The 25,267-nt window shown below is 54.9% G+C and overlaps 2 long non-coding RNA genes across 3 annotated transcripts; both read right to left on the bottom strand.

The window, feature by feature from the left end:
* Window positions 1–852: 852 nt before the first annotated feature.
* LOC136104203 (uncharacterized) lies at window positions 853–14,038 on the bottom strand. 2 transcript variants are annotated; one of them, XR_011740377.1, is made up of 6 exons: window positions 6,692–14,038; window positions 6,145–6,224; window positions 5,047–5,833; window positions 4,776–4,864; window positions 3,614–3,856; window positions 853–2,331 (listed from the first exon to the last, which is right to left on the bottom strand). It is a non-coding gene; the product is annotated as an uncharacterized lncRNA (long non-coding RNA). The 2 variants fall into 2 exon arrangements; XR_010651741.2 differs by lacking the exon at window positions 853–2,331 and having other exon boundaries at window positions 3,274–3,856.
* A 3,369-nt stretch (window positions 14,039–17,407) lies between these two features.
* LOC136104495 (uncharacterized) lies at window positions 17,408–24,840 on the bottom strand. The gene is made up of 3 exons (XR_010651769.2): window positions 24,634–24,840; window positions 24,363–24,451; window positions 17,408–23,443 (listed from the first exon to the last, which is right to left on the bottom strand). It is a non-coding gene; the product is annotated as an uncharacterized lncRNA (long non-coding RNA).
* Between the last annotated feature and the right edge of the window lie 427 nt (window positions 24,841–25,267).

Here is a 25,267-nt window from a genome sequence, read left to right as displayed (position 1 = left end):
TCTCCTCAGTGGGATTTTGGCCTGCTAAAGAGCTCCTCCCTGTCGTCCTCTTGCTGGATTTCTTGGGACTTCTTGACCCATTAGGGCGTTCCCCCTGCCACCCTCTTGTGGTTTTTGGGGGAGTCTTGTGACCAACCAGGCCGTTTCCCCCCACCATCCTCTTCCCCTTTTCCTGGGTGCTTCTTGATCCACCAGAGTGCTCCCCTGCACCATTCTTTTGCCTTTTTTGGGAGAGTCTTGTGACTCGCCGGAGAGTTCTCCACCATTGTCTTGCTGGATTTCTTGACATCGCTTGACCTGCCGGAGCGCTCCCCCTCGCAGTTGTCTTGCTGGATTTCTTGGGACGTCTTAAACAACTGAGGGGCTCACACCCACCATCCTCTAACTGCATTTATCGAGATTTCCTGATCTGCCGGAGCGCTCGCCCCTGCTGTCCTCTTGCTGGGTTTCTTGGGACCTCTTGACCCACACGAGCTCTCCTCCCCACCGTCTTCTTGCCGGACTTATCGAGACTTCTTGACCCGCCAGAGTGTTCCCCCTCATCATCCTCCTGCCTTTTTCTGGGGATTCTCTTCAACAACTGAAGAGCTCCCCCGCACTGTCCTCTTCCCTTTTTTCTGGGTGATTCGTGAATCACCGGTGAGCTTCTCCTTACCACCCTCTTGGGCTTTTTTCAGAGCAACCTTGACCCATTAGAGCACCCCCTCACCGTCCTCTTGCCAAATGTACTGAGGGTTCTTCATCTGCCACAGCGCTCCCCCACGCCGTCCTCTTGCTGGATTTCCTGGAACCTTGGGAACCACTGAGGGGCTCCCACCCACCATCCTTTTACCGCATTTATTGAGACGTCCTGATCTGCCAGAGCGCTCCCCCTCGCCGTCCTCTTGCTGGATTTCTTGGGACCTCTTGGACCACTGGGGGGGCTCCCACCCGCCATCCTCTTACCGCATTTATCGAGACTTCCTGATCTGCTGGAGCGCTCCCCCTCGCCGTCCTCTTGCTGGATTTCTTGGGTCCTCTTGACCCATTAGGGCGTTCCCCCTGCCACCCTCTTGTGTTTTCTGGGGGAGTCTTGTGACCAACCAGAGTGCTCCCCCCCACCATCTTCTTCCCCTTTTCCTGGGTGCTTCTTGATCCACCAGAGTGCTCCCCTGCACCATTCTCTTGCCTTTTTTTGGGGGAATCTTGTGACTCACCGGAGCGTTTTCCACCATTGTCTTGCTGGATTTCTTGACACCGCTTGACCTGTTGGAGCGCTCCCCCTCACAGTTCTCTTGCTGGATATCTTGGGACCTCTTGAACCACTGGGGAGCTCCCACCTGCCACCTTCTTACCGCATTTATTGAGACTTCCTGATCTGCTGGATTGCTCTCCCCACCGGCCTTCCTCTTGCACTTTTTGGGGGAGTCTTCTTGACACGTCCGAGTGCTCTCCCTCACCCTTGTCTTGCCTCTAGTCAGGGCGCTCTTCTCCCGCTGGAACGCTCCTCCCCGCCATCCTATTGCCAGACTGAGAATTCTTGACCTGCCGCAGTCCTGCCCCGCCATGCTCCTGCCTTCTGCCTGGGAAGTCACTTGAAGAACTGGAGCGCTCTCCCCCGCTGTCCTCTTGCCTTTCCTCAGTGGGATTTTGGCCTGCTAAAGAGCTCCTCCCTGTCGTCCTCTTGCTGGATTTCTCGGTACCTCTTGACCCACTGGGTCTCTCCTCCTGCCGTCCTTTTGCCTTTCCTTAGTACATTCTTGGTCTGATGGAGTGCTCCCCCCCACCATCCTCTTGCTGGATTTCTCGGGACCCCTTGTCCCATATAGGACATTCCCCCCCACCACCATCCTGTTGTGTTTTTTAGGAGAGTCTTGTGATCGACCAGAGCGCTCCCCCCTTGACATCCTCTTCCCCTTTTTCTGGGTGACTTTTGAACCACTGGTGAACTCTCCCCCATCATCCTCTTGCCACATATATTGAGACTTGTTGATCCGCCAGAGCGCTTCCCCCACTGTCCTCTTGCCAGATTTACTGATACCTCTTGTCCTGTCAGAGCGCTCCCTCTCGCAGTCCTCTTTGTTCAGTTTGTAGGGTAGGAGGGGGGATCTCTGATTACAGAAAGGTCCCTTTGTTCTAGGAGACATTCCCTTGCTCCATGCTTCAGGTTGCCCATCTTCCCTCTCATTTTCAATGTGCACGTCCATCACCTTCCTCCTCTTCTTTCTTGATCCCTCGACTCCCGGATGAACTCAAATCCTCTTTCTTGATCACTCTTTCTCGTAAGTTCACAACCTTACTTTCCTTTCTTGCTTTCGCCTTTGTGAGCTGCTCCACCCAAACCGAAATGCCCTGAAGACAGAAATACACCCACCCCAAGCCCGTACAGTCACATAGGGGGTGAGTCCGGTCGCTGACGCATCCCCACATCCCACAGCAAGCCCACCTTGCCTTGGCCCCGGCCCCCCGCACAGGCCTTCCCACCAACCCAGCCCCTCCGTAGCAGCACAGTTTCCCAGCATGCACCCCACAAAGACTTTCTTTGCCAGTCACCCCTGGCACTTACAGCAACACACCACATCAGCATCAAGAGCCCTGGGAGTGGAGAGCTGGCCAGGCCCTCACCCCGGCAGGATCCTCTTCCCCCTCCTTTAGCTGATGGCAGACAGACAAGACACCTCCCAAGAGGTGTCCAGCCCTCTCTCTCAACCACTCATGAGTACAAAAGCCCAGCCTCTACTCACCCACCCCGCCTCCCAAAACCCCACCAGCAGCCCCTGGTCCCAGCTGAACAGCAGCCAGTGCTGAAGATCTGGCTCGTGTTGTCGGACACAACCTTCCCATGGATGTCTGAGCCCCTGAGCAGTTTCCAGGGGTGGGAGGGCGCAGTCCTGATTACAGGGAGGTCCCTGTCCCAAGGGGGACATTTTCTTCCTCCTCACTCCTGACTCGCAGCTCCATCACCTTCCTCCTCTTCTTTCTTGATCCCTCCTGACTCGCAGGTCTACCACCGTCATCTTCTTTCTTGATCCCTGTTGACTTGCAGATGCACTCCAATCCTCTTTCTTGATCGCTCTTCCTCGTAGGTTCACCACCTTCCTCTTCTTTCTTGCTTTCACCTTTGCGAGCTGCTCCACCCGAACAGAGATGCACAGAAAACAAAAATATACCCACCCCAGGCCCGTACAGTCACACGAGGGGGCGAGTCCGGTCGCTGACGCATCCCCACACCCCACCACAAGGCCACCTTGCCTTGGCCCCGGCCCCCCGCACAGGCCTTCCCACCAACCCAGCCCCTCCGTAGCAGCACAGTTTCCCAGCATGCACCCCACAAAGACTTTCTTTGCCAGTCACCCCTGGCACTTACAGCAACACACCACACCAGCATCAAGAGCCCTGGGAGTGGAGAGCTGGCCAGGCCCTCACCCCGGCAGGATCCTCTTCCCCCTCCTTTACCTGCTGGCAGACAGACACCTCCCAAGGGATGACCACCCTGCTCCCTTAACTGCTCCCAAGTCCAAGAGCCCAGCCCCTGCTCACCACCCCCACCTCCCAAAACACAGCCAACAGCCCCTGCTCCCATTTTACCACTTTACCCCCGAGCACGGTTTCTAGGGGTGGGAGGGGGACGCACTAATCACAGATCGTTCCCTGTGCTTAAGGATACATTCTCCTTCTCGCTGGCTCAGGCTGCCCATCTTCCTCCTCACTCTTGACTCGTAGCTCCATCACCTTTCTCCTCTTTTGTCCCCTCCTGACTCACAGGTCCACCACTGTCATCTTCTTTCTTGACTCTGCTTGACTCACAGGTGCGCTCCAATCCTCTTTCGTGATCGCTCTTCTGTGTCAGTACGCGGAAGACCGGGCACATGAGAAACTGCAAGAGTCAACAGCATGAGAACAAGCATTAGTGGAAAAATACAAGAACAAAGGACTGTATGCTATGTGATACATCAAGGACAGAGGAGTTGATACAGGATTGATGCATCAAGGACAGAGGGACAGCTTGTGATAGACAAAAAAGGTGTTTATGGCAGTGACTTTGGTGGGAACACAAAACACATCACTCATGTAATGACTAACTTAGCTAATCAACAAATGCTTGAGCAAGTATCATAGCGAGTATAAACACAAGCCTGAATTTGTAATAAACATCTCTCATTGCACCTTAAAAGAGAGTCCGTACCGCATTCGCTACAAATGGCGCCCTGGAACAGGGACTTTCAGCGTGCCTATAAAGGCAGTAGCCGCTCTGGTAGCGAAGCCCAATCGAACCAGGAAACAGGACCGGGAACCAGGACAGTGCGCGCCCACCACCAACGAAAGGTGAGCGATTGGGAACCATGGGAGGGAAGTTATCCCTTAAGCAAAGACAAACCCTGGATGTCCTTCAACATGCGCTACAAACGCAAAATCAGGATGTATCAGGGGTCTGATTGGTGAGTTTATTAGAATGGATTGCTAATCATGTGCTAGACTTTCCTACAACTGGTACATTTCAGTTGGAGACATGGCACAAAGATGAATGAGAATTATATGAACAGGTAACGACTGGAGATAAAGCTGCTTGCAAATATTCATCTACTTGGGGAAAAATTGTGACTACTAAGATACAGGATACAGGACTGATACATCAGGGACAGAGGGACAGCTTACTATAGAAAAAAATGCGTATATGGCAGTTACATCGCTCATGTAATGTCTAACTTAGCTAAAGAGCAAATGCTTGAGCAAGCATCATAGCGAGTATAAATGCAAACCTGAGTTTGTAATAAATGTCTCTCATGGCACCTTACCGTGAGTCCACGCCAGATTCGCTACACTCTTCCTCATAGGTTCACCACCTTCCTCTCCTTCCTTGCTTTTCCTTTGCACGCTGCTCCACCTGAAGAGAAACACACAGAGGACTGAGCTACACCAGCCCAAGGGCACTACAATCAGACAGGGGCTGAGTCCGGGGGCTGACACCTCCCCACACCCCACAACGAGCCCACCTTGCCTTGGCCCCGGCCCCTCGCACATGCCTTAGAGATATCATAGCTCAGTACAAATCCCCACAGTCCTCACCTGCTGTTTGGTGCTTGCGGAGGGTCACACTCCCTGTGCCCCAGGGCACTGGCCCTACACGGCCAAGCTCGGCAGCGGGACTGTCTGGAGCTGCCGCTGGCTGGTTCTCCAGCTTTAGGGTCACCCGCAGAAGCCCGCTCTCCTCAGCTCTGCACACCCATCCAGTTGCGCCGCCCAGGCAAAGTCAGCTTCACCCTCTGCTCTACACCTCACCTGCAAACAACCAACTCTTCAACTGACAACTGTCCAAAACCCACCGACAAACTCTCCACACCTCAGCCTTTCGTTTGCAACTGCTGCCTCTAGTGCATCTCACAGACAAGCCTTCAAAATCCCCTCATCCTGCAATAACACTCCAGCACTGATCACCTGTGGGAACAACTACCACAATACCATGCAAACACCAACCAGTTCTGGCACGGAAATATCACTTTCTCCTCAAGATTCCACCCTACACCAACTGCTGACAAACACACGCTGTCCTCACCAAAGCCAAACGCTGCAACAACCAGCGACAACTCAAATTTGCGTGGGCGGTGCAAAATTGCAGGGGTGAGCTAACGCAGAGCTGGGCTTGAAAGCTGCGGAGTGTGCACCCTGTGGTATAACGTGGCGAGCTACTGCCATTCTGCCTTCTCCCTGGGAGAAGTGCGTGAGCAGAGGCTGCTTCAAGGCACGATGGGAACGGTTTGGTTCTCCGGGTCTCTCAGGGCGAGAGCGATAAATGTGATCTGTGTCGTGGCGCAGGAACTTCCCGTACACTTGCTCCTCCATTCGGTCTCGGGTGCTGCAAGAGAGGGAGCGAGAGATTCAGGGCAAGATTGACAACCTCGGCGTCCCCGTCCCAGCCACGGGTCACCCAAACCTGCAGACATCCCGGGAGGCCCCCTAAGATTTACACTCCCCTATGCCCCACCCTTGAAGCCTGGACATCGCCAGAACCATAGAGCAAGTATTTCTTGAGGAGGCACCCAAAGGGTCCGTGTTCTCTTTCAGGCAGATGCTAGCGCAAGATTGCAAATCATCTCACAGCTACCAGGAAGGTAAAAAATAACGTCTTGAAATGGGAAAGGAACAGGTATTGTTCCTCTTCATCACCTCCCTCATTGCCACGTTATCAAGGTCTCCCGCAATGTTCCACAGGAAACTTGAAGCTTGGAATTCCCGGTCTTCTGAACCTGGGCAAGAAAGGAAGAAAAGCATGAGACTGATCATAAAGAGGGTGGCTGCTCGTAACATGGAAAGAGCAGTAACAAGGTAAAAAGATATCACTTTTCCTTAGAGAGCTCTCAAAGCTGCCCGTTAAGGACAAGAAAAACAAACTTGTGACGGACCATTACTTAAAATCCAAGGCCCAGGAAGCGATCTAATGTACATTGAAACGCGGGCCACGAGACAGTGGAAGTGCCACGAGCTGAGACTGAAGGGACAGAGGATGAATTTCCAAAGAAGTTTAGGTTTCGATGTCAAAACGGAAAATTCTACGTCATTAAAATATAATGCAAAAGTCAGTGTAAAATCAAGTAAGCCAACGACTCCAAATGAACTCCCAGGCGCTTCAGGCACTCAGGAGATCAAAAATGCGGATCATTTCTCACCTGCCCACCTCCCAAACCCCAGCCTATGTCCCCTGCTTCCAGCTTACCTGAGCCCAGATTAAAGGAGGATTTCAGAGGCCATGCCAAGTTCTGCTGCTCCTCGTTCGGGTTGCCAGTCTTCCTCCTCGCTCTGGAATTGCAGGTCAACCGCCTTCCTGTTCTTCTTTGATTGACGCTGAGCTGCCGCGTTACCCGCTGCCGTCTGAGCGGATCTCGGGGAGCCTCTGGAACCGCCAGAGCGCTCCCCCCACCAACATTCTCTTGCCTTGTTTTCGGGGTTCCTCTTCACCAGCTGAGGCGCCCTCCCACCCCCCGCCGCCCTCTTACCTTTTTCTAGAGGTCTCTTGAGCCACCAGCAAGCTCCCCCGCACCTTCCCTCAGCGATCTTGGCCCGCCAGAGGCCTGCCCCTCGTCAGCCTCCTCCCCTTTTCCTGAGTGCTCCTTGAACCACCGGTGGGCTCCCCTCCACCATCCTCTCGTCCTTTGTAGGGGAGTCTCGTGACTCACCAGAGCGCTCTCCGCCGTTGCCTTGCTGGGGTTATTGACACCGCTTGACTTGCCAGAGCGCTCCCCCTCGCAGTTCTCTTGTTGGATTTCTTGGGACCTTTTGAACCATTGGAACAACGGGAATGCTCCCCCCCACTGTGACCTTGCCTTTCTTCAGTGCGATCTTGACGTGCTGGAGCACTTCCCCGCGCCGTCCTCTTGCCTTTTACTGGGGAGTCTCTTGAATATCCACAGCACTCCCCCCTGCCATCCTTTACCAGATTTTTTGACACTTCTTGACATCTCGGAGTGCTCTCACTCACCCTTGTCTTGCCTATTTTCAGGGCGCTCCTGTCCCGCTGGATGCTCCTCCCTGCTGTCCTATTGCCAGATTGAGAATTCTTGACCTGTCCCAGCGCTACCCCACCGTCCTTCTGCCTTCTACCTGGGAAGTCACTTGAAGAACTGGAGCACTCCCCCCTGCTGTCCTCTTGCCTTTCTTCACTGAGATTTTGGCCTGCCAGAGCACTGCTCCCTGTTGTCCTCTTACTGGATTTCTTGGGACCTCTTGACCCACTGGGTCTCTCCTCCTGCTGTCCTTTTGCCTTTCTTTAGTACAATCTCAGCCTGCTGGAGCGCTCCCCCTCGCCGTCCTGCTGCTGCATTTCTTGGAACCTCTTGACCCCTTAGGGCGTTCCCCCTGCCACCCTCTTGTGGTTTTTGGGGGAGTCTTGTGATCAACCAGGCCGTTTCCCCCCACCATCCTCTTCCCCTTTTCCTGGGTGCTTCTTGATCCACCAGAGTGCTCTCAAAGCTGCCTGTTACCATCCTCTAACCATTCTCTTGCCTTTTTTGGTGGAGTCTTGTGACTCACCGGAGCGTTCTCCACCATTGTCTTGCTGGATTTGTTGACATCGCTTGTCCTGCCAGAGCGCTCCCCCTCACAGTTCTCTTCCTGGATATCTTGGGACATTTTGAACCACTGGGGGGCTCCCACCCGCCATCCTCTTACCGCATTTATTGAGACGTCCTGATCTGCCAGAGCGCTCCCCCTCGCCGTCCTTTTGCTGGATTTCTTGGGATGCCTTAAACAACTGTGGGGCTCCCACCCACCATCCTCTAACCGCATTTATCGAGATTTCCTGATCTGCTGGAGCGCTCCCCCTTGCCGTCCTCTTGCTGGATTTCTTGGGATCTCTTGGACCACTGGGGGGCTCCCACCCGCCATCCTCTTACCGCATTTATTGAGACTTCCTGATCTGCTGGATTGCTCTCCCCCTGGCCTTCCTCTTGCACTTTTTTGGGGGAGTCTTCTTCACACATCCGAGCGCTCTCCCTCACCCTTGTCTTGCCTCTAGTCAGGGCGCTCTTCTCCCGCTGGAACGCTCCTCCCCGCCATCCTATTGCCAGACTGAGAATTCTTGACCTGCCGCAGTCCTGCCCCGCCATGCTCCTGCCTTCCGCCTGGGAAGTCACTTGAAGAACTGGAGCGCTCTCCCCCGCTGTCCTCTTGCCTTTCCTCAGTGGGATTTTGGCCTGCTAAAGAGCTCCTCCCTGTCGTCCTCTTGCTGGATTTCTTGGGACTTCTTGACCCATTAGGGCGTTCCCCCTCTTGTGGTTTTTGGGGGAGTCTTGTGACCAACCAGGCTGTTTTCCCCCACCATCCTCTTCCCCTTTTCCTGGGTGCTTCTTGATCCACCAGAGTGCTCCCCTGCACCATTCTTTTGCCTTTTTTGGGAGAGTCTTGTGACTCGCCGGAGAGTTCTCCACCATTGTCTTGCTGGATTTCTTGACATCGCTTGACCTGCCGGAGCGCTCCCCCTCGCAGTTCTCTTGCTGGATTTCTTGGGACGTCTTAAACAACTGAGGGGCTCACACCCACCATCCTCTAACTGCATTTATCGAGATTTCCTGATCTGCCGGAGCGCTCGCCCCTGCTGTCCTCTTGCTGGGTTTCTTGGGACCTCTTGACCCACACGAGCTCTCCTCCCCACCGTCTTCTTGCCGGACTTATCGAGACTTCTTGACCCGCCAGAGTGTTCCCCCTCATCATCCTCCTGCCTTTTTCTGGGGATTCTCTTCAACAACTGAAGAGCTCCCCCGCACTGTCCTCTTCCCTTTTTTCTGGGTGATTCGTGAATCACCGGTGAGCTTCTCCTTACCACCCTCTTGGGCTTTTTTCAGAGCAACCTTGACCCATCAGAGCACCCCCTCACCGTCCTCTTGCCAGATGTACTGAGGGTTCTTCATCTGCCACAGCGCTCCCCCACGCCGTCCTCTTGCTGGATTTCCTGGAACCTTGTGAACCACTGGGGGGTTCCCACCCACCATCCTTTTACCGCATTTATTGAGACGTCCTGATCTGCCAGAGCGCTCCCCCTCGCCGCCCTCTTGCTGGATTTCTTGGGACCTCTTGAACCACTGGGGGCCTCCCACCCACCATGCTCTTACCGCATTTATCGAGACTTCCTGACCTGCTGGAGCGCTCCCCCTCGCCGTCCTCTTGCTGGATTTCTTGGGTCCTCTTGACCCATTAGGGCGTTCCCCCTGCCACCCTCTTGTGTTTTCTGGGGGAGTCTTGTGACCAACCAGAGTGCTCCCCCCCACCATCTTCTTCCCCTTTTCCTGGGTGCTTCTTGATCCACCAGAGTGCTCCCCTGCACCATTCTCTTGCCTTTTTTTGGGGGAATCTTGTGACTCACTGGAGCGTTTTCCACCATTGTCTTGCTGGATTTCTTGACACCGCTTGACCTGTTGGAGCGCTCCCCCTCACAGTTCTCTTGCTGGATATCTTGGGACCTCTTGAACCACTGGGGAGCTCCCACCTGCCACCTTCTTACCGCATTTATTGAGACTTCCTGATCTGCTGGATTGCTCTCCCCACCGGCCTTCCTCTTGCACTTTTTGGGGGAGTCTTCTTGACACGTCCGAGTGCTCTCCCTCACCCTTGTCTTGCCTCTAGTCAGGGCGCTCTTCTCCCGCTGGAACGCTCCTCCCCGCCATCCTATTGCCAGACTGAGAATTCTTGACCTGCCGCAGTCCTGCCCCGCCATGCTCCTGCCTTCTGCCTGGGAAGTCACTTGAAGAACTGGAGCGCTCTCCCCCGCTGTCCTCTTGCCTTTCCTCAGTGGGATTTTGGCCTGCTAAAGAGCTCCTCCCTGTCGTCCTCTTGCTGGATTTCTTGGGACTTCTTGACCCATTAGGGCGTTCCCCCTGCCACCCTCTTGTGGTTTTTGGGGGAGTCTTGTGACCAACCAGGCCGTTTCCCCCCACCATCCTCTTCCCCTTTTCCTGGGTGCTTCTTGATCCACCAGAGTGCTCCCCTGCACCATTCTTTTGCCTTTTTTGGGAGAGTCTTGTGACTCGCCGGAGAGTTCTCCACCATTGTCTTGCTGGATTTCTTGACATCGCTTGACCTGCCGGAGCGCTCCCCCTCGCAGTTCTCTTGCTGGATTTCTTGGGACGTCTTAAACAACTGAGGGGCTCACACCCACCATCCTCTAACTGCATTTATCGAGATTTCCTGATCTGCCGGAGCGCTCGCCCCTGCTGTCCTCTTGCTGGGTTTCTTGGGACCTCTTGACCCACACGAGCTCTCCTCCCCACCGTCTTCTTGCCGGACTTATCGAGACTTCTTGACCCGCCAGAGTGTTCCCCCTCATCATCCTCCTGCCTTTTTCTGGGGATTCTCTTCAACAACTGAAGAGCTCCCCCGCACTGTCCTCTTCCCTTTTTTCTGGGTGATTCGTGAATCAAGGGTGAGCTTCTCCTTACCACCCTCTTGGGCTTTTTTCAGAGCAACCTTGACCCATCAGAGCACCCCCTCACCGTCCTCTTGCCAGATGTACTGAGGGTTCTTCATCTGCCACAGCGCTCCCCCACGCCGTCCTCTTGCTGGATTTCCTGGAACCTTGCGAACCACTGAGGGGCTCCCACCCACCATCCTTTTACCGCATTTATCGAGACTTCCTGACCTGCTGGAGCGCTCCCCCTCGCCGTCCTCTTGCTGGATTTCTTGGGTCCTCTTGACCCATTAGGGCGTTCCCCCTGCCACCCTCTTGTGTTTTCTGGGGGAGTCTTGTGACCAACCAGAGTGCTCCCCCCCACCATCTTCTTCCCCTTTTCCTGGGTGCTTCTTGATCCACCAGAGTGCTCCCCTGCACCATTCTCTTGCCTTTTTTTGGGGGAATCTTGTGACTCACCGGAGCGTTTTCCACCATTGTCTTGCTGGATTTCTTGACACCGCTTGACCTGTTGGAGCGCTCTCCCTCACAGTTCTCTTGCTGGATATCTTGGGACCTCTTGAACCACTGGGGAGCTCCCACCTGCCACCTTCTTACCGCATTTATTGAGACTTCCTGATCTGCTGGATTGCTCTCCCCACCGGCCTTCCTCTTGCACTTTTTGGGGGAGTCTTCTTGACACGTCCGAGTGCTCTCCCTCACCCTTGTCTTGCCTCTAGTCAGGGCGCTCTTCTCCCGCTGGAACGCTCCTCCCCGCCATCCTATTGCCAGACTGAGAATTCTTGACCTGCCGCAGTCCTGCCCCGCCATGCTCCTGCCTTCTGCCTGGGAAGTCACTTGAAGAACTGGAGCGCTCTCCCCCGCTGTCCTCTTGCCTCTCCTCAGTGGGATTTTGGCCTGCTAAAGAGCTCCTCCCTGTCGTCCTCTTGCTGGATTTCTTGGGACTTCTTGACCCATTAGGGCGTTCCCCCTGCCACCCTCTTGTGGTTTTTGGGGGAGTCTTGTGACCAACCAGGCCGTTTCCCCCCACCATCCTCTTCCCCTTTTCCTGGGTGCTTCTTGATCCACCAGAGTGCTCCCCTGCACCATTCTTTTGCCTTTTTTGGGAGAGTCTTGTGACTCGCCGGAGAGTTCTCCACCATTGTCTTGCTGGATTTCTTGACATCGCTTGACCTGCCGGAGCGCTCCCCCTCGCAGTTCTCTTGCTGGATTTCTTGGGACGTCTTAAACAACTGAGGGGCTCACACCCACCATCCTCTAACTGCATTTATCGAGATTTCCTGATCTGCCGGAGCGCTCGCCCCTGCTGTCCTCTTGCTGGGTTTCTTGGGACCTCTTGACCCACACGAGCTCTCCTCCCCACCGTCTTCTTGCCGGACTTATCGAGACTTCTTGACCCGCCAGAGTGTTCCCCCTCATCATCCTCCTGCCTTTTTCTGGGGATTCTCTTCAACAACTGAAGAGCTCCCCCGCACTGTCCTCTTCCCTTTTTTCTGGGTGATTCGTGAATCACCGGTGAGCTTCTCCTTACCACCCTCTTGGGCTTTTTTCAGAGCAACCTTGACCCATCAGAGCACCCCCTCACCGTCCTCTTGCCAGATGTACTGAGGGTTCTTCATCTGCCACAGCGCTCCCCCACGCCGTCCTCTTGCTGGATTTCCTGGAACCTTGCGAACCACTGAGGGGCTCCCACCCACCATCCTTTTACCGCATTTATCGAGACTTCCTGACCTGCTGGAGCGCTCCCCCTCGCCGTCCTCTTGCTGGATTTCTTGGGTCCTCTTGACCCATTAGGGCGTTCCCCCTGCCACCCTCTTGTGTTTTCTGGGGGAGTCTTGTGACCAACCAGAGTGCTCCCCCCCACCATCTTCTTCCCCTTTTCCTGGGTGCTTCTTGATCCACCAGAGTGCTCCCCTGCACCATTCTCTTGCCTTTTTTTGGGGGAATCTTGTGACTCACCGGAGCGTTTTCCACCATTGTCTTGCTGGATTTCTTGACACCGCTTGACCTGTTGGAGCGCTCTCCCTCACAGTTCTCTTGCTGGATATCTTGGGACCTCTTGAACCACTGGGGAGCTCCCACCTGCCACCTTCTTACCGCATTTATTGAGACTTCCTGATCTGCTGGATTGCTCTCCCCACCGGCCTTCCTCTTGCACTTTTTGGGGGAGTCTTCTTGACACGTCCGAGTGCTCTCCCTCACCCTTGTCTTGCCTCTAGTCAGGGCGCTCTTCTCCCGCTGGAACGCTCCTCCCCGCCATCCTATTGCCAGACTGAGAATTCTTGACCTGCCGCAGTCCTGCCCCGCCATGCTCCTGCCTTCTGCCTGGGAAGTCACTTGAAGAACTGGAGCGCTCTCCCCCGCTGTCCTCTTGCCTCTCCTCAGTGGGATTTTGGCCTGCTAAAGAGCTCCTCCCTGTCGTCCTCTTGCTGGATTTCTTGGGACTTCTTGACCCATTAGGGCGTTCCCCCTGCCACCCTCTTGTGGTTTTTGGGGGAGTCTTGTGACCAACCAGGCCGTTTCCCCCCACCATCCTCTTCCCCTTTTCCTGGGTGCTTCTTGATCCACCAGAGTGCTCCCCTGCACCATTCTTTTGCCTTTTTTGGGAGAGTCTTGTGACTCGCCGGAGAGTTCTCCACCATTGTCTTGCTGGATTTCTTGACATCGCTTGACCTGCCGGAGCGCTCCCCCTCGCAGTTCTCTTGCTGGATTTCTTGGGACGTCTTAAACAACTGAGGGGCTCACACCCACCATCCTCTAACTGCATTTATCGAGATTTCCTGATCTGCCGGAGCGCTCGCCCCTGCTGTCCTCTTGCTGGGTTTCTTGGGACCTCTTGACCCACACGAGCTCTCCTCCCCACCGTCTTCTTGCCGGACTTATCGAGACTTCTTGACCCGCCAGAGTGTTCCCCCTCATCATCCTCCTGCCTTTTTCTGGGGATTCTCTTCAACAACTGAAGAGCTCCCCCGCACTGTCCTCTTCCCTTTTTTCTGGGTGATTCGTGAATCACCGGTGAGCTTCTCCTTACCACCCTCTTGGGCTTTTTTCAGAGCAACCTTGACCCATCAGAGCACCCCCTCACCGTCCTCTTGCCAGATGTACTGAGGGTTCTTCATCTGCCACAGCGCTCCCCCACGCCGTCCTCTTGCTGGATTTCCTGGAACCTTGGGAACCACTGAGGGGCTCCCACCCACCATCCTTTTACCGCATTTATTGAGACGTCCTGATCTGCCAGAGCGCTCCCCCTCGCCGTCCTCTTGCTGGATTTCTTGGGACCTCTTGGACCACTGCGGGGGCTCCCACCCGCCATCCTCTTACCGCATTTATCGAGACTTCCTGATCTGCTGGAGCGCTCCCCCTCGCCGTCCTCTTGCTGGATTTCTTGGGTCCTCTTGACCCATTAGGGCGTTCCCCCTGCCACCCTCTTGTGTTTTCTGGGGGAGTCTTGTGACCAACCAGAGTGCTCCCCCCCACCATCTTCTTCCCCTTTTCCTGGGTGCTTCTTGATCCACCAGAGTGCTCCCCTGCACCATTCTCTTGCCTTTTTTTGGGGGAATCTTGTGACTCACCGGAGCGTTTTCCACCATTGTCTTGCTGGATTTCTTGACACCGCTTGACCTGTTGGAGCGCTCTCCCTCACAGTTCTCTTGCTGGATATCTTGGGACCTCTTGAACCACTGGGGAGCTCCCACCTGCCACCTTCTTACCGCATTTATTGAGACTTCCTGATCTGCTGGATTGCTCTCCCCACCGGCCTTCCTCTTGCACTTTTTGGGGGAGTCTTCTTGACACGTCCGAGTGCTCTCCCTCACCCTTGTCTTGCCTCTAGTCAGGGCGCTCTTCTCCCGCTGGAACGCTCCTCCCCGCCATCCTATTGCCAGACTGAGAATTCTTGACCTGCCGCAGTCCTGCCCCGCCATGCTCCTGCCTTCTGCCTGGGAAGTCACTTGAAGAACTGGAGCGCTCTCCCCCGCTGTCCTCTTGCCTCTCCTCAGTGGGATTTTGGCCTGCTAAAGAGCTCCTCCCTGTCGTCCTCTTGCTGGATTTCTTGGGACTTCTTGACCCATTAGGGCGTTCCCCCTGCCACCCTCTTGTGGTTTTTGGGGGAGTCTTGTGACCAACCAGGCCGTTTCCCCCCACCATCCTCTTCCCCTTTTCCTGGGTGCTTCTTGATCCACCAGAGTGCTCCCCTGCACCATTCTTTTGCCTTTTTTGGGAGAGTCTTGTGACTCGCCGGAGAGTTCTCCACCATTGTCTTGCTGGATTTCTTGACATCGCTTGACCTGCCGGAGCGCTCCCCCTCGCAGTTCTCTTGCTGGATTTCTTGGGACGTCTTAAACAACTGAGGGGCTCACACCCACCATCCTCTAACTGCATTTATCGAGATTTCCTGATCTGCCGGAGCGCTCGCCCCTGCTGTCCTCTTGCTGGGTTTCTTGGGACCTCTTGACCCACACGAGCTCTCCTCCCCACCGTCTTCTTGCCGGACTTATCGAGACTTCTTGACCCGCCAGAGTGTTCCCCCTCATCATCCTCCTGCCTTTTTCTGGGGATTCTCTTCAACAACTGAAGAGCTCCCCCGCACTGTCCTCTTCCCTTTTTTCTGGGTGATTCGTGAATCACCGGTGAGCTTCTCCTTACCACCCTCTTGGGCTTTTTTCAGAGCAACCTTGACCCATCAGAGCACCCCCTCACCGTCCTCTTGCCAGATGTACTGAGGGTTCTTCATCTGCCACAGCGCTCCCCCACGCCGTCCTCTTGCTGGATTTCCTGGAACCTTGGGAACCACTGAGGGGCTCCCACCCACCATCCTTTTACCGCATTTATTGAGACGTCCTGATCTGCCAGAGCGCTCCCCCTCGCCGTCCTCTTGCTGGATTTCTTGGGACCTCTTGGACCACTGGGGGGGCTCCCACCCGCCATCCTCTTACCGCATTTATCGAGACTTCCTGATCTGCTGGAGCGCTCCCCCTCGCCGTCCTCTTGCTGGATTTCTTGGGTCCTCTTGACCCATTAGGGCGTTCCCCCTGCCACCCTCTTGTGTTTTCTGGGGGAGTCTTGTGACCAACCAGAGTGCTCCCCCCCACCATCTTCTTCCCCTTTTCCTGGGTGCTTCTTGATCCACCAGAGTGCTCCCCTGCACCATTCTCTTGCCTTTTTTTGGGGGAATCTTGTGACTCACCGGAGCGTTTTCCACCATTGTCTTGCTGGATTTCTTGACACCGCTTGACCTGTTGGAGCGCTCCCCCTCACAGTTCTCTTGCTGGATATCTTGGGACCTCTTGAACCACTGGGGAGCTCCCACCTGCCACCTTCTTACCGCATTTATTGAGACTTCCTGATCTGCTGGATTGCTCTCCCCACCGGCCTTCCTCTTGCACTTTTTGGGGGAGTCTTCTTGACACGTCCGAGTGCTCTCCCTCACCCTTGTCTTGCCTCTAGTCAGGGCGCTCTTCTCCCGCTGGAACGCTCCTCCCCGCCATCCTATTGCCAGACTGAGAATTCTTGACCTGCCGCAGTCCTGCCCCGCCATGCTCCTGCCTTCTGCCTGGGAAGTCACTTGAAGAACTGGAGCGCTCTCCCCCGCTGTCCTCTTGCCTCTCCTCAGTGGGATTTTGGCCTGCTAAAGAGCTCCTCCCTGTCGTCCTCTTGCTGGATTTCTTGGGACTTCTTGACCCATTAGGGCGTTCCCCCTGCCACCCTCTTGTGGTTTTTGGGGGAGTCTTGTGACCAACCAGGCCGTTTCCCCCCACCATCCTCTTCCCCTTTTCCTGGGTGCTTCTTGATCCACCAGAGTGCTCCCCTGCACCATTCTTTTGCCTTTTTTGGGAGAGTCTTGTGACTCGCCGGAGAGTTCTCCACCATTGTCTTGCTGGATTTCTTGACATCGCTTGACCTGCCGGAGCGCTCCCCCTCGCAGTTCTCTTGCTGGATTTCTTGGGACGTCTTAAACAACTGAGGGGCTCACACCCACCATCCTCTAACTGCATTTATCGAGATTTCCTGATCTGCCGGAGCGCTCGCCCCTGCTGTCCTCTTGCTGGGTTTCTTGGGACCTCTTGACCCACACGAGCTCTCCTCCCCACCGTCTTCTTGCCGGACTTATCGAGACTTCTTGACCCGCCAGAGTGTTCCCCCTCATCATCCTCCTGCCTTTTTCTGGGGATTCTCTTCAACAACTGAAGAGCTCCCCCGCACTGTCCTCTTCCCTTTTTTCTGGGTGATTCGTGAATCACCGGTGAGCTTCTCCTTACCACCCTCTTGGGCTTTTTTCAGAGCAACCTTGACCCATCAGAGCACCCCCTCACCGTCCTCTTGCCAGATGTACTGAGGGTTCTTCATCTGCCACAGCGCTCCCCCACGCCGTCCTCTTGCTGGATTTCCTGGAACCTTGGGAACCACTGAGGGGCTCCCACCCACCATCCTTTTACCGCATTTATTGAGACGTCCTGATCTGCCAGAGCGCTCCCCCTCGCCGTCCTCTTGCTGGATTTCTTGGGACCTCTTGGACCACTGCGGGGGCTCCCACCCGCCATCCTCTTACCGCATTTATCGAGACTTCCTGATCTGCTGGAGCGCTCCCCCTCGCCGTCCTCTTGCTGGATTTCTTGGGTCCTCTTGACCCATTAGGGCGTTCCCCCTGCCACCCTCTTGTGTTTTCTGGGGGAGTCTTGTGACCAACCAGAGTGCTCCCCCCCACCATCTTCTTCCCCTTTTCCTGGGTGCTTCTTGATCCACCAGAGTGCTCCCCTGCACCATTCTCTTGCCTTTTTTTGGGGGAATCTTGTGACTCACCGGAGCGTTTTCCACCATTGTCTTGCTGGATTTCTTGACACCGCTTGACCTGTTGGAGCGCTCTCCCTCACAGTTCTCTTGCTGGATATCTTGGGACCTCTTGAACCACTGGGGAGCTCCCACCTGCCACCTTCTTACCGCATTTATTGAGACTTCCTGATCTGCTGGATTGCTCTCCCCACCGGCCTTCCTCTTGCACTTTTTGGGGGAGTCTTCTTGACACGTCCGAGTGCTCTCCCTCACCCTTGTCTTGCCTCTAGTCAGGGCGCTCTTCTCCCGCTGGAACGCTCCTCCCCGCCATCCTATTGCCAGACTGAGAATTCTTGACCTGCCGCAGTCCTGCCCCGCCATGCTCCTGCCTTCTGCCTGGGAAGTCACTTGAAGAACTGGAGCGCTCTCCCCCGCTGTCCTCTTGCCTCTCCTCAGTGGGATTTTGGCCTGCTAAAGAGCTCCTCCCTGTCGTCCTCTTGCTGGATTTCTTGGGACTTCTTGACCCATTAGGGCGTTCCCCCTGCCACCCTCTTGTGGTTTTTGGGGGAGTCTTGTGACCAACCAGGCCGTTTCCCCCCACCATCCTCTTCCCCTTTTCCTGGGTGCTTCTTGATCCACCAGAGTGCTCCCCTGCACCATTCTTTTGCCTTTTTTGGGAGAGTCTTGTGACTCGCCGGAGAGTTCTCCACCATTGTCTTGCTGGATTTCTTGACATCGCTTGACCTGCCGGAGCGCTCCCCCTCGCATTTCTCTTGCTGGATTTCTTGGGACGTCTTAAACAACTGAGGGGCTCACACCCACCATCCTCTAACTGCATTTATTGAGATTTCCTGATCTGCCGGAGCGCTCACCCCTGCTGTCCTCTTGCTGGGTTTCTTGGGACCTCTTGACCCACACGAGCTCTCCTCCCCACCGTCTTCTTGCCGGACTTATCGAGACTTCTTGACCCGCCAGAGTGTTCCCCCTCATCATCCTCCTGCCTTTTTCTGGGGATTCTCTTCAACAACTGAAGAGCTCCCCCGCACTGTCCTCTTCCCTTTTTTCTGGGTGATTCGTGAATCACCGGTGAGCTTCTCCTTACCACCCTCTTGGGCTTTTTTCAGAGCAACCTTGACCCATCAGAGCACCCCCTCACCGTCCTCTTGCCAGATGTACTGAGGGTTCTTCATCTGCCACAGCGCTCCCCCACGCCGTCCTCTTGCTGGATTTCCTGGAACCTTGGGAACCACTGAGGGGCTCCCACCCACCATCCTTTTACCGCATTTATTGAGACGTCCTGATCTGCCAGAGCGCTCCCCCTCGCCGTCCTCTTGCTGGATTTCTTGGGACCTCTTGGACCACTGGGGGGGCTCCCACCCGCCATCCTCTTACCGCATTTATCGAGACTTCCTGATCTGCTGGAGCGCTCCCCCTCGCCGTCCTCTTGCTGGATTTCTTGGGTCCTCTTGACCCATCAGGGCGTTCCCCCTGCCACCCTCTTGTGTTTTCTGGGGGAGTCTTGTGACCAACCAGAGTGCTCCCCCCCACCATCTTCTTCCCCTTTTCCTGGGTGCTTCTTGATCCACCAGAGTGCTCCCCTGCACCATTCTCTTGCCTTTTTTTGGGGGAATCTTGTGACTCACCGGAGCGTTTTCCACCATTGTCTTGCTGGATTTCTTGACACCGCTTGACCTGTTGGAGCGCTCCCCCTCACAGTTCTCTTGCTGGATATCTTGGGACCTCTTGAACCACTGGGGAGCTCCCACCTGCCACCTTCTTACCGCATTTATTGAGACTTCCTGATCTGCTGGATTGCTCTCCCCACCGGCCTTCCTCTTGCACTTTTTGGGGGAGTCTTCTTGACACGTCCGAGTGCTCTCCCTCACCCTTGTCTTGCCTCTAGTCAGGGCGCTCTTCTCCCGCTGGAACGCTCCTCCCCGCCATCCTATTGCCAGACTGAGAATTCTTGACCTGCCGCAGTCCTGCCCCGCCATGCTCCTGCCTTCTGCCTGGGAAGTCACTTGAAGAACTGGAGCGCTCTCCCCCGCTGTCCTCTTGCCTCTCCTCAGTGGGATTTTGGCCTGCTAAAGAGCTCCTCCCTGTCGTCCTCTTGCTGGATTTCTTGGGACTTCTTGACCCATTAGGGCGTTCCCCCTGCCACCCTCTTGTGGTTTTTGGGGGAGTCTTGTGACCAACCAGGCCGTTTCCCCCCACCATCCTCTTCCCCTTTTCCTGGGTGCTTCTTGATCCACCAGAGTGCTCCCCTGCACCATTCTTTTGCCTTTTTTGGGAGAGTCTTGTGACTCGCCGGAGAGTTCTCCACCATTGTCTTGCTGGATTTCTTGACATCGCTTGACCTGCCGGAGCGCTCCCCCTCGCAGTTCTCTTGCTGGATTTCTTGGGACGTCTTAAACAACTGAGGGGCTCACACCCACCATCCTCTAACTGCATTTATCGAGATTTCCTGATCTGCCGGAGCGCTCGCCCCTGCTGTCCTCTTGCTGGGTTTCTTGGGACCTCTTGACCCACACGAGCTCTCCTCCCCACCGTCTTCTTGCCGGACTTATCGAGACTTCTTGACCCGCCAGAGTGTTCCCCCTCATCATCCTCCTGCCTTTTTCTGGGAATTCTCTTCAACAACTGAAGAGCTCCCCCGCACTGTCCTCTTCCCTTTTTTCTGGGTGATTCGTGAATCACCGGTGAGCTTCTCCTTACCACCCTCTTGGGCTTTTTTCAGAGCAACCTTGACCCATCAGAGCACCCCCTCACCGTCCTCTTGCCAGATGTACTGAAGGTTCTTCATCTGCCACAGCGCTCCCCCACGCCGTCCTCTTGCTGGATTTCCTGGAACCTTGCGAACCACTGAGGGGCTCCCACCCACCATCCTTTTACCGCATTTATCGAGACTTCCTGACCTGCTGGAGCGCTCCCCCTCGCCGTCCTCTTGCTGGATTTCTTGGGTCCTCTTGACCCATTAGGGCGTTCCCCCTGCCACCCTCTTGTGTTTTCTGGGGGAGTCTTGTGACCAACCAGAGTGCTCCCCCCCACCATCTTCTTCCCCTTTTCCTGGGTGCTTCTTGATCCACCAGAGTGCTCCCCTGCACCATTCTCTTGCCTTTTTTTGGGGGAATCTTGTGACTCACCGGAGCGTTTTCCACCATTGTCTTGCTGGATTTCTTGACACCGCTTGACCTGTTGGAGCGCTCTCCCTCACAGTTCTCTTGCTGGATATCTTGGGACCTCTTGAACCACTGGGGAGCTCCCACCTGCCACCTTCTTACCGCATTTATTGAGACTTCCTGATCTGCTGGATTGCTCTCCCCACCGGCCTTCCTCTTGCACTTTTTGGGGGAGTCTTCTTGACACGTCCGAGTGCTCTCCCTCACCCTTGTCTTGCCTCTAGTCAGGGCGCTCTTCTCCCGCTGGAACGCTCCTCCCCGCCATCCTATTGCCAGACTGAGAATTCTTGACCTGCCGCAGTCCTGCCCCGCCATGCTCCTGCCTTCTGCCTGGGAAGTCACTTGAAGAACTGGAGCGCTCTCCCCCGCTGTCCTCTTGCCTTTCCTCAGTGGGATTTTGGCCTGCTAAAGAGCTCCTCCCTGTCGTCCTCTTGCTGGATTTCTCGGTACCTCTTGACCCACTGGGTCTCTCCTCCTGCCGTCCTTTTGCCTTTCCTTAGTACATTCTTGGTCTGCTGGAGTGCTCCCCCCCACCATCCTCTTGCTGGATTTCTCGGGACCCCTTGTCCCATATAGGACATTCCCCCCACCACCATCCTGTTGTGTTTTTTAGGAGAGTCTTGTGATCGACCAGAGCGCTCCCCCCTTGACATCCTCTTCCCCTTTTTCTGGGTGACTTTTGAACCACTGGTGAACTCTCCCCCATCATCCTCTTGCCACATATATTGAGACTTGTTGATCCGCCAGAGCGCTTCCCCCACTGTCCTCTTGCCAGATTTACTGATACCTCTTGTCCTGTCAGAGCGCTCCCTCTCGCAGTCCTCTTTGTTCAGTTTGTAGGGTAGGAGGGGGGATCTCTGATTACAGAAAGGTCCCTTTGTTCTAGGAGACATTCCCTTGCTCCATGCTTCAGGTTGCCCATCTTCCCTCTCATTTTCAATGTGCACGTCCATCACCTTCCTCCTCTTCTTTCTTGATCCCTCGACTCCCGGATGAACTCAAATCCTCTTTCTTGATCACTCTTTCTCGTAAGTTCACAACCTTACTTTCCTTTCTTGCTTTCGCCTTTGTGAGCTGCTCCACCCAAACCGAAATGCCCTGAAGACAGAAATACACCCACCCCAAGCCCGTACAGTCACATAGGGGGTGAGTCCGGTCGCTGACGCATCCCCACATCCCACAGCAAGCCCACCTTGCCTTGGCCCCGGCCCCCCGCACAGGCCTTCCCACCAACCCAGCCCCTCCGTAGCAGCACAGTTTCCCAGCATGCACCCCACAAAGACTTTCTTTGCCAGTCACCCCTGGCACTTACAGCAACACACCACATCAGCATCAAGAGCCCTGGGAGTGGAGAGCTGGCCAGGCCCTCACCCCGGCAGGATCCTCTTCCCCCTCCTTTAGCTGATGGCAGACAGACAAGACACCTCCCAAGAGGTGTCCAGCCCTCTCTCTCAACCACTCATGAGTACAAAAGCCCAGCCTCTACTCACCCACCCCGCCTCCCAAAACCCCACCAGCAGCCCCTGGTCCCAGCTGAACAGCAGCCAGTGCTGAAGATCTGGCTCGTGTTGTCGGACACAACCTTCCCATGGATGTCTGAGCCCCTGAGCAGTTTCCAGGGGTGGGAGGGCGCAGTCCTGATTACAGGGAGGTCCCTGTCCCAAGGGGGACATTTTCTTCCTCCTCACTCCTGACTCGCAGCTCCATCACCTTCCTCCTCTTCTTTCTTGATCCCTCCTGACTCGCAGGTCTACCACCGTCATCTTCTTTCTTGATCCCTGTTGACTTGCAGATGCACTCCAATCCTCTTTCTTGATCGCTCTTCCTCGTAGGTTCACCACCTTCCTCTTCTTTCTTGCTTTCACCTTTGCGAGCTGCTCCACCCGAACAGAGATGCACAGAAAACAAAAATATACCCACCCCAGGCCCGTACAGTCACACGAGGGGGCGAGTCCGGTCGCTGACGCATCCCCACACCCCACCACAAGGCCACCTTGCCTTGGCCCCGGCCCCCCGCACAGGCCTTCCCACCAACCCAGCCCCTCCGTAGCAGCACAGTTTCCCAGCATGCACCCCACAAAGACTTTCTTTGCCAGTCACCCCTGGCACTTACAGCAACACACCACACCAGCATCAAGAGCCCTGGGAGTGGAGAGCTGGCCAGGCCCTCACCCCGGCAGGATCCTCTTCCCCCTCCTTTACCTGCTGGCAGACAGACACCTCCCAAGGGATGACCACCCTGCTCCCTTAACTGCTCCCAAGTCCAAGAGCCCAGCCCCTGCTCACCACCCCCACCTCCCAAAACACAGCCAACAGCCCCTGCTCCCATTTTACCACTTTACCCCCGAGCACGGTTTCTAGGGGTGGGAGGGGGACGCACTAATCACAGATCGTTCCCTGTGCTTAAGGATACATTCTCCTTCTCGCTGGCTCAGGCTGCCCATCTTCCTCCTCACTCTTGACTCGTAGCTCCATCACCTTTCTCCTCTTTTGTCCCCTCCTGACTCACAGGTCCACCACTGTCATCTTCTTTCTTGACTCTGCTTGACTCACAGGTGCGCTCCAATCCTCTTTCGTGATCGCTCTTCTGTGTCAGTACGCGGAAGACCGGGCACATGAGAAACTGCAAGAGTCAACAGCATGAGAACAAGCATTAGTGGAAAAATACAAGAACAAAGGACTGTATGCTATGTGATACATCAAGGACAGAGGAGTTGATACAGGATTGATGCATCAAGGACAGAGGGACAGCTTGTGATAGACAAAAAAGGTGTTTATGGCAGTGACTTTGGTGGGAACACAAAACACATCACTCATGTAATGACTAACTTAGCTAATCAACAAATGCTTGAGCAAGTATCATAGCGAGTATAAACACAAGCCTGAATTTGTAATAAACATCTCTCATTGCACCTTAAAAGAGAGTCCGTACCGCATTCGCTACAAATGGCGCCCTGGAACAGGGACTTTCAGCGTGCCTATAAAGGCAGTAGCCGCTCTGGTAGCGAAGCCCAATCGAACCAGGAAACAGGACCGGGAACCAGGACAGTGCGCGCCCACCACCAACGAAAGGTGAGCGATTGGGAACCATGGGAGGGAAGTTATCCCTTAAGCAAAGACAAACCCTGGATGTCCTTCAACATGCGCTACAAACGCAAAATCAGGATGTATCAGGGGTCTGATTGGTGAGTTTATTAGAATGGATTGCTAATCATGTGCTAGACTTTCCTACAACTGGTACATTTCAGTTGGAGACATGGCACAAAGATGAATGAGAATTATATGAACAGGTAACGACTGGAGATAAAGCTGCTTGCAAATATTCATCTACTTGGGGAAAAATTGTGACTACTAAGATACAGGATACAGGACTGATACATCAGGGACAGAGGGACAGCTTACTATAGAAAAAAATGCGTATATGGCAGTTACATCGCTCATGTAATGTCTAACTTAGCTAAAGAGCAAATGCTTGAGCAAGCATCATAGCGAGTATAAATGCAAACCTGAGTTTGTAATAAATGTCTCTCATGGCACCTTACCGTGAGTCCACGCCAGATTCGCTACACTCTTCCTCATAGGTTCACCACCTTCCTCTCCTTCCTTGCTTTTCCTTTGCACGCTGCTCCACCTGAAGAGAAACACACAGAGGACTGAGCTACACCAGCCCAAGGGCACTACAATCAGACAGGGGCTGAGTCCGGGGGCTGACACCTCCCCACACCCCACAACGAGCCCACCTTGCCTTGGCCCCGGCCCCTCGCACATGCCTTAGAGATATCATAGCTCAGTACAAATCCCCACAGTCCTCACCTGCTGTTTGGTGCTTGCGGAGGGTCACACTCCCTGTGCCCCAGGGCACTGGCCCTACACGGCCAAGCTCGGCAGCGGGACTGTCTGGAGCTGCCGCTGGCTGGTTCTCCAGCTTTAGGGTCACCCGCAGAAGCCCGCTCTCCTCAGCTCTGCACACCCATCCAGTTGCGCCGCCCAGGCAAAGTCAGCTTCACCCTCTGCTCTATACCTCACCTGCAAACAACCAACTCTTCAACTGACAACTGTCCAAAACCCACCGACAAACTCTCCACACCTCAGCCTTTCGTTTGCAACTGCTGCCTCTAGTGCATCTCACAGACAAGCCTTCAAAATCCCCTCATCCTGCAATAACACTCCAGCACTGATCACCTGTGGGAACAACTACCACAATACCATGCAAACACCAACCAGTTCTGGCACGGAAATATCACTTTCTCCTCAAGATTCCACCCTACACCAACTGCTGACAAACACACGCTGTCCTCACCAAAGCCAAACGCTGCAACAACCAGCGACAACTCAAATTTGCGTGGGCGGTGCAAAATTGCAGGGGTGAGCTAACGCAGAGCTGGGCTTGAAAGCTGCAGAGTGTACACCCTGTTGTTTAACGTGGCGAGGCACTCCCATTCTGCCT

Source organism: Patagioenas fasciata, chromosome 8 (assembly GCF_037038585.1).
Source record: "Patagioenas fasciata isolate bPatFas1 chromosome 8, bPatFas1.hap1, whole genome shotgun sequence".
NCBI lineage: Eukaryota > Metazoa > Chordata > Aves > Columbiformes > Columbidae > Patagioenas > Patagioenas fasciata.
The sequence above is the reverse complement of the archived record's forward strand: the minus strand, read 5'-3'. Positions and strand labels throughout refer to the sequence as shown.